Source organism: Sinohyriopsis cumingii, chromosome 6, assembly GCF_028554795.1.
Source record: "Sinohyriopsis cumingii isolate HCF-2022 chromosome 6, ASM2855479v2, whole genome shotgun sequence".
Taxonomy (NCBI): Eukaryota; Metazoa; Mollusca; class Bivalvia; order Unionida; family Unionidae; genus Sinohyriopsis; species Sinohyriopsis cumingii.
Window position 1 is genome coordinate 156,507,600 of NC_142966.1, and position 9,668 is coordinate 156,517,267.

At 36.0% G+C, this 9,668-nt stretch overlaps 1 protein-coding gene across 1 annotated transcript in view; it reads right to left on the reverse strand.

Moving 5' to 3' along the window:
• Nucleotides 1-9,240, reverse strand: part of LOC149798342 (uncharacterized) — a 99,804-nt gene extending 90,564 nt beyond the window's left edge. Inside the window, exon 1 of the mRNA XM_089963485.1 lies at nt 9,014-9,240. The gene's annotated coding sequence lies outside the window, so the exon portion shown is untranslated. The remainder of the gene's footprint in view (nt 1-9,013) is intronic.
• Nucleotides 9,241-9,668: the final 428 nt, after the last annotated feature.

Here is a 9,668-nt window from a genome sequence, read left to right on the forward strand (position 1 = left end):
TTTGGATTTTTAACGTAGCTTTAACAATTTTTCAGTCATATCGCTACGATGTCTGCAGTGTGGAGTTATATAGTTATGTCTATCACTGGAGCATCATGCCACAGACATGGAGCACGATGTCCCATTCAGTCACATTATCCTGACACCAGACCGACCTGAGTCCTAACACTAACTCTTAATGCTGAGTGCCAAGTTAGGCAGCTATTCAAGTAATATTTTTGTAAGTCTTTGGTATGACTGACAGCTGTGGATCAAACCCATGACCTCACGCATCCAAGGCAGACACTCTAACCACTAAGCCGCCAGAGCGGTCATATTGATGCCAAAACAAGGTGACTAATGCAAACAAATGACAGCAGCACTTTATCAGAACTGCAGGTCGTCGGTTCGAGTCTCAGATTCTCCCAATGTGGGTATGTGAGAAAGCTTGCCAGTAGCTTCTCGTGGGTCGGTGGTTCTTTCCGGGGATTTCCAGGGTTCTTCCTCCACCATTAATACTGGCCGCCATGTAATAGCCTATCGTGTGCTGCAAAATGGCGTTAAACCCTACAACAACAACAACAAATCAGAACTGCAGGTAATAATGTGCACAAAAAATTCAAGATATTACACAAAAAAATTGTAAATTTATAACTTCTTCTAAGTATATATATATATATATATATATATATATATATATATATATATATATATATATATATATATATATATATATATATCCTTCTTGAGTAGCTGGACATTCTTCCTGTAAACAAGTTTCTGATGCAGTTTTTGTCTTTCATTTATTTATCTGATATGCCTATTAATTTTCCATGAATAATTAGCAAAACACTATCCTGGGATAACAGCAGACAGCAAACAAAATACAGTTCCTCTCCTTGTCTTAATATTCGTTATCAGTCAACAAAGACTTTGAAGTTTCCTCCTGAATAGTTATGTAAATGCTTATTTACTTTTCATAATTTGAGATTTTCTGCTCTTTTGTGCTGATGACGTACTGCAGTTCTCATACTAAGTTCATCTTTCAACTGGCCTATGGCTAAAGTACCACATTTCAGCAGTATCTATGTATAAATCATATTAAAATTATCTAGGTACAAATCCCATTAAAATTACCTAGGTACAAATCCCATTAAAATTATCTAGGTACAAATCCCATTAAAATTATCTAGGTACAAATCCCATTACAATTATGTAGGTACAAATCACATTAAAATTATCTAGGTAAAATCTCATTAAAATTATATATGTACAAATCACATTAAAATTAAAACTTGTGTCCTGTTAAGGATTATTAAATTTAAGTGAGTTTTCTTCTATTACTTGTATACCTGAACATATTTTAATTCAACTGGTGCCACATTTGGTTATCCTGATGTCTGTTTCAGTGAAATATAACTCTGACTTTGCTAACATTTGTTTTAATTTTTCTGGCTATCCCTGAAAATTCAGCTTCTTTTTATTTTTTCCAATTTTTCATCATGATGACGTAACAGTTTGGATCATCATGATGGAATTCTGTAGACTGGGTAGGCAAAAATCTTGACTAATGAGTAATGAACAGAGATTTCAATGTAATTTTGCATTATTAGTCTCATTTTGCAATTTTCTCAAACAAGGCAAGAATAGGGTCAAATTTAAAAAATCCCAATTAAGATCACATCAGTACTCTTAAGACTAGCCCCATATGCTTTCTATAATTAAGACAACAGGATTTCCAAGTCCGGCCCTATATCTCTTCTATAATTAAGACACCATTACTTCCTAGGCGGGCCCTATATCCCTTCTGTAATTAAGACAACAGTACTTCCAAGGCTGGCCCCATATGCCTTCTATAACTAAAGACAACAACAGGACTTCCAAGACTGGCTCCATATGCCTTCTATAATTAAGACCATATCAGTACTTCCAAGGCTGGCCCCATATGCCTTCTATAATTAAGACAACAGGACTTCCAAGGCTGGCCCCATATGCCTTCTATAATTAAGACAACAGGACTTCTAAGGCTGACCCCATATGCCTTCTATAATTAAGACCATATCAGTACTTCCAAGGCTGGCCCCATATGCCTTCTATTATTAAAACCATATCAGTACTTCCAAGGCTGGCCCCATATGCCTTCTATAATTAAGACCATATCAGTACTACCAAGGCTAGCCCCATATGCCTTCAATAATTAAGACAACAGGACTTCCAAGGCTGGCCCCATATGCCTTCTATAATTAAGACCATATCAGTACTTCCAAGGCTGACCCCATATGCCTTCTATAATTAAAACCATATCAGTATGTCCAAGGCTGGCACCATATGCCTTCTATAATTAAGACCATATCAGTACTTCCAAGGCTAGCCCCATATGCCTTCCAGAATTAAGACAACAGGACTTCCAAGGCTGGCCCCATATGCCTTCCATAATTAAGATCACATCAGTACTTCCAAGGCTGGCCCCATATGCCTTCTACAATTAAAACAACAGGACTTCCAAGGTTGGCCCCATATGCCTTCTATAATTAAGACAACAGGACTTCCAAGGTTGGCCCCATATGCCTTCTATAATTAAAACCATATCAGTACTTCCAAGGCTGGCCCCATATGCCTTCTATTATTAAAACCATATCAGTACTTCCAAGGCTGGCCCCATATATATGCCTTCTATAATTAAGACCATATCAGTACTTCCAAGGCTGGCCCCATATGCCTTCTATACTTAAAACCATATCAGTACTTCCAAGGCTGGCCCCATATGCCTTCTACAATTAAAGACCACATCAGTACTTACAAGGCTGGTCCCATATTCCTTCTATATTTAAAGACGACAACAGGACTTCCAAGGCTGGCCCCATGTGCCTTCCATGATTAAGACCACATCAGTACTTCCAAGGCTGGCCCCATGTGTCTTGTTTAATTAAAGACAACAACAGGACTTCCAAGACTGGCCCCATGTGTCTTCTATAATTAAGACAACAGGACTTCCAAGGCTGGCCTCATGTGCCTTCTACAATTAAAGTCCACATCAGTACTTCCAACGCTGGCCCCAGGTGCCTTCTATAATTAAGACAACAACATGACTTCCAAAACTGGCCCACAGACCTGGTAACATTTTTATAAGGCAAGAGATGGGCTGCTGATCATTCAATGTTATCTTTAGTAAATATTTTTAGTAAATATTTTTCACATAAAAATGGCGGTCAGCTTATCATTAAACATAGGTTTAATTGGGTAAATATGGTAAACTAAGTCTGAGCCTGGAGGCATAGTAGTGTTTTTTCAGAACTCATTCTGTAACAAAATCAATGTTAATGACTGAATGGGACTGCTTTTAAGACAAGTCTTATAGCTATGGCAACTGGAAGGGGATCCCCTCGGTATAATGCAGCCTCAAATCTCATGCAGATACAGTCATGCATTCCATTTCAATTAACATACATGTAATAATATTTTATCTTTGCACATTGTATATAAAAGTCTGTATCATGCCTGTATAGTTGTAAACCCAGATATGTGTCACTTAATATCAAAACATTCTGATGTGTAAATAACTAACAAAATGCCAAGTAACTTCAAACTTCCGGGGTCTGTCCACTGCCAAAACCAAGAAAATATGATGCCAATGCTCAGTTAGTCCTCTTCTGATGCCCCAAGTCTGTCCTTAATTTATTTCCCTTTATAGTGACTTTTTGGCTGATGAAAACAGATTATATATTGGTTTCATAAATATTAAATCACTCACCCACTTCTGTCCTAGTTTTGTGGTTTTGTTTACATCACACAATATTATGACAGTCTTGTTTTACACACATACACACACACACACGCACATATATATACATATGTATGTATGTATGTGTGTGTGTGTATATATATATATATATATATATATATATATATATATATATACAAGTTGGTTTAAGTTACAATTCAGTACACTTCACAAGAGCCTGATGTTGGATAGTGTTGACATTTTATTGTCTGTATTATATATTGTATATTTTTTATTATGTACAGAGTGTGATCCAGAAATAAACGCAACTTCAAGCTACTGTGGTCCACTGTTATGTTGTCCTTCAAGTCAAATGACAAGCAGTTATGACTATACAAATCTGAATGGTCACAAATGTTATCACAGTCTTGTGGTACTAACTTTCATGGTTCCCATGAAATGAACCATGTGTGTGACTAATACACTCTAAAAATTATATACGTACATGCTTTTGTACATTAGGTAAATAAAGCGGTAAAAACTGTGTATTTCTTACAGCTGCAGGAGCAGCACTGGACTGACGCCTTGCATACAGAGCATAGATTGTAATTAAAACCTTCTATAGATCAACAAGAATCAATACCACCTGGTGTTTTTATTTGTATGTGATGATATATTATCTGCAAACACATCCAAACACATGCTGAACAGCAAAATAATCATCCAACCAGAACAGTGAAAAGGATGATACTGGTAGTCATCTGTTTTTGTGATTTTATTTAATGTACCGGTAAACTGTGTCAAGGATATTATTTCCAATTACCGGTATGCTGCAAAGCAGTTCTTTTGAGAATACAGATATTAAATACCAATTACTACCACTATGCAAATCATATTTTACAGATAATTATCAATCTGCATGTACATGTAAATGGAATCATTTGGAATAAAGAAAGCATTTTATAAAGTTGTTTATCTTCAAATACAGACCTTACAATTTCCACTGAGATTTTCACCCACATAAAATTTTATTTCATGTGGTCATCATTGCCATTTATTATAGGTTGCATAATTTGTAATGTCAAGATTAACTTTTTTGTCTCACTTAACAAGGACAGACTAATATGAAATTGATGTGAGAAATGACTCTGCCATTATAGGTACACACACTAGAAGTTTGACAGAATAATTCAAGTCAACATATTTAATTAAACTGCACAAATGAATTTTTTGATAGGTGTAAAATGTTAAAAGCATGGCTACCCATGATTAAGACAACCAGACTGAACCATCTTTAAGGCAACTAAAAATAATTACTCAGTTATTCAAAATATTTTGTTCACCTGTCAATTCATGCAGACAGTCCATGTTTTATTGACTTTGTATCATGGAAAACATAATTACAAACCACTGCCAGCAAAATTTGTTTGTCCAGCTGAGCTTTCAATTTTGAACCATATGGTTAACCAGCTTTCATCTTGAAAGTTTATGTTCCCGCTTTGGTCAATGCACCATGTATTTTGACCACATCACTTAAAAATGACCACAGCAAAACTAAATACCAAAAACTAACTGTTATGAACAGTACTATCTAATTTACATTATTTTACAAATAGGTTTAAACATTTAATCAACTGCAAGCTGAGCAAACAAGGTTTTATTTTCCAAAACTTTGCCACAAAGTCCAAAATATTCACCCATGACATCACTGACCACAATAATTCATATACATGACCAGTATGAACTGCATGATATGCTCAGAGATAGCATAGGGTGGGGAAACAAAGAGGATACTGGTAGAGAACAAAAGGGTATCCAAATTACTTCTTTCCTTTACGCACCTTATTCCCAGCACCCCATTTCCTCTTCCTCACATAAATTTTTTTTTTTTTAATGCCATTTAATGCTTTCTATCACTGTTCACACATATTGTAAATGCAATCATTTGGTAATGTCTACCTTTCATGTTACATGCTACATGATTCTCTGTCTCACTGTGATGTTGATCTATTTAACCAGACAGAAGTCATCTGGCTTCATTATGAAACTGCCACCATACAATAACTATGGTGGGAAGACATATGTGCATGTGTTCTTCTTTATATTAGTATGGTTTGTTTCAAAACAGCTTTTAAATATCTCTGGACTTTGTCAAATCTAGTGAAGTTTTGAAAACATGCACAAAAATTTAATTGTTTGTTCTAGAGGCCAGCCAATTAAAAATTTTACCTATTCACAACTGTAATAATGTATATCTATGTATTCAAAAATATTAAAATTAATATGCACAGTTTTTGCTGTGTTCCTCTTTAGTCATACAGCCAATCAAAACATAGTGTACAGTAATGTCCAAATGGGGACTTAAACCTCAAACTGTTTCGAGCTACTAGGCAGTGTATTTTTCTAACTATGTCAAACGAAAGAAAGAAAAAACTAAACAGTACTTTTAAATCATTAAGTTGATAATGTGTATTGCACAAGGTCATAAACTTTATGGCTTCATAACAAAAAATGACAGCTTTCACTGCAGCCAAATGTGGGATCATTTCCAAGTATCCAGATGGAAAAACTGTCCTATTTATATCAGTTGCAAGCTTGCCATCAAGAAAACATACAGTATATTGCACCGTGAACAGTTCGATTGGTTTTGATAAAACAGATGGGGAAACCCTAAACCAATGTTCTAACTTGTCATTCTTTTTCTTGTCGCCCTTAAAAACAGAAATTTGATTTCTGTACATCTATGGAAGAAAAATCTACATTATTCTTTTCTGCAAGCAAGAGTTATCTGTTTGATACTGATCTACAATCTTTAGATAAATCTCTAAACGACCATTATCATATTCATTATCTAAATGTCCTATCTGACTATTTCACCAATACTAGGAATCAAACAAAACTGGAATCTAAATTAAAGGGGGTACACTACCAGGTAAAGTGGGAACAAAGTCACCTAAAAATATAAATTCCGCATTCTTCTTTTAGGAAAGCAACAAAAAATATTTTGCCCAGTGATTTTTTAGATGTACATCATGTGACAGTTGTAATGACTTTTGAGATGCTCTCTCACTCTAGCCAGTGGTATGTTGTAGCACACAGTAAAATGTATTGCATGCATCAAATAGCTGGTTTTGACACCAACTTCACCAAAAATCAAATTCTTTCCCACTTACACAGGCATATTTTAATAGCTGACTGATCATTAGCCCTTTCACAACTGATCATTTAACCTTTTCCAAACAAGTTATCAACATAATTTGAAATTTTGATGATGGAAACATACCAACATGTGTTTTAAAAATTAAACTTCAATATATAAACAGCAATTTGTTTTAAGAATAGAACAGACAAACATCACTTTGTAATGTAACATCATATGTTATACTTAACCTGGTCCAAAATCAAGTTTATTTTCTACTTGACCTGAATTATTGATTTTTTTTTTTTTCTTCTTCTGTAATTTGTAAAAAAAAACTAATACACAGGTAAAATATTATAATGTGTGTACGGGTTTATTATCAGGATAACTATTAATAGAAGTAAATATGTTTATTTGGGTCTGGGTCTAGGTTACTGGGATTCCCATACAATTTACCTGGCATAATCTGACGTTGTCCTGGTTATAATTTTAGCAACTGACTTTCTAATAATAACTACCATAACTTCTTTTTTTTTGTAAACATTAAGAACTTTCTGGAAGATTATTTTCCATTTGGTAATTTTTTTTATTCAAGAAAATCCTTATTGAGATCTGAGTTCAAGTAGAGGACTATATAATATTGTTACTGAAAAAATATTCATTTACGTTTAAGATCTGTTTTGCACTCATGGGGGAGTACTTATTCACCCCCCAAATTCAGCATCCACCCACTAACCATTCATTGCAATGGTAAGTTGCAAGAAGAATGTCTCCCCAACCTAGACTATTACCTAATGAATATGATATAATAAGTTTACGTCTCGTGTATGGGAAGAAAATAGCAAAGAATTTAGAAACAGACTATACGCCAGACAATTTCTTGAGAATCCCGCTCTAGCGGCAAGTTGACATTTTTGATAGCAGATGATTTTGTATGTGTGGGGCAACTGCTTGCAAATTTGGAAACAGATTAAAATGCAGTTTCGTTTTAAGGTATATATTTCCATCTTTTACATAATGTATTTATTTGTATAATTCTAAAAGATATATACTAAATAGGATTTTTGGGGTTAAAAGTTCAAAACGGTCATAGAGTGGGTGTTCATGTTGACATTTTGAAATCACATTTTCAAATGCGTTTAGGGTAGAAATGTGGGATATTTTTGTACACTTTATGGATATCACTTTCCTTAATTAAAAGATGATCATTCTTTCATGATACAAATTAGATTTTCGACCAGAACCAACATGTGATCCCAGTGGCGTCGCTAGGGGGGTGCGGACTGCACCGGGTGACACCATCTCAGAGGGGTGACACCAAAATGAAAAATTGCAAATTTTACAGAGCACACACTGCTCGGTCCAGTCAGATACATGACTAGCAGGCACAGCAGTGGCATCGCTAGGGGGATGCGGGGGGGGTGCGGACTGCACCGGGTGACACCATCAGAGGGGGTGACACCAAAATGACATTACTAAGGATTCTGTATGGTCTGTTATGGAAGGAGGACCATGGGGGTGACACCATGAGTTACCGCACTGGGTGACACCAACCCAAATGACACCTGACGTGAAGAACTGGCTGACATGGTGGTATATGTACAGATATCACACACACACATACACATCTGAATTATTTCACCCATTTTTTTTCTCACAAATGTCATATATTTTAACATAATCATTTTATGGTTTTCTAACTCGAACCATACCTGCAAAATCAAATTCCTAAAAAAAAATTAAAAACTGCGTGATGTAACAATGATCCCCTCCCAAAAAGGCCGCCAACAGACATTTTTTCGACAGGGGGAGGGGTAAACATGTAATGGTCAGCCCTATGTGCAGGCGCCCATGCCACCCCCCCCCCCCACCACCCCCCCCCCCGCATTTCCCTGCTGGGGCCTGGCCCCAGATTGCAGACCACATCTCACTCGCGACAATTACGGGCCTTTGACAGTTCTGCGTTTAAATAATGACTATGGAGACATGTTCAATATGATACCCATACTCCCCAATTATACGTACCTCCCAAAGTTTAGGCACAACAAATTTCCATGCTATTAGACCCGCAGCTCTTAACCTTTCTTAGATCTAACTAAAATATTAGCACAATACCGCTGCATAGGAGAATAAGAACTGTTCGATTCTATTAAATAATTTATTTTCACACTAACCTTCTGCTTCCCACAGTCGTCTTTCCTTTCGTAAACATTCATTATGGATTCCACTCAGTGACTGGGTTGGTAAACATTAACAACGCGCCATCTAAATCTTGGTTAATTAAACCTTTGTCCATCCCTAAAGCGCTTCTTTAGTGGAGGACTCAAACAGTTAGCTCATGATTGATGCAGCTGCCTCGATGTTCGGTCAGACTCGGATAGAGCATGTGTTTTTTCATATCGCCTCGCCCCTTGTTGAAGATGTACTCATCCATAACCACATAATTGCTTGTGGCTGTATCTAGTCATGATCACCGAAACGACTGACTAGTTGACCTAAAACAAAGTTCGAGTAACATTTTGAAAGCATATGATGACAAGATATCGGTACTGCAAAAGATGAAGAAAAGGATGTTGATACTTAAAGGTGCTCTCTTTTTCAAAACAGTACCCTTCCTTTCATTTTCTCTGTTTGATTCGAAATGTCGAAAACTTTAAAATTAAGGTCTTGTTTAATTAATATGGCTGAAACACGCGTCTAAACACGGATATTTTCGACTTATTTAACGGTTTCCTCGTGTACGAAACAGAACTTGACTCGCAAATATGGTCACATGACAAATCAAAAGGGTAATCTACGGCGCGTGAGTGGTTACTAATGATTTCACAT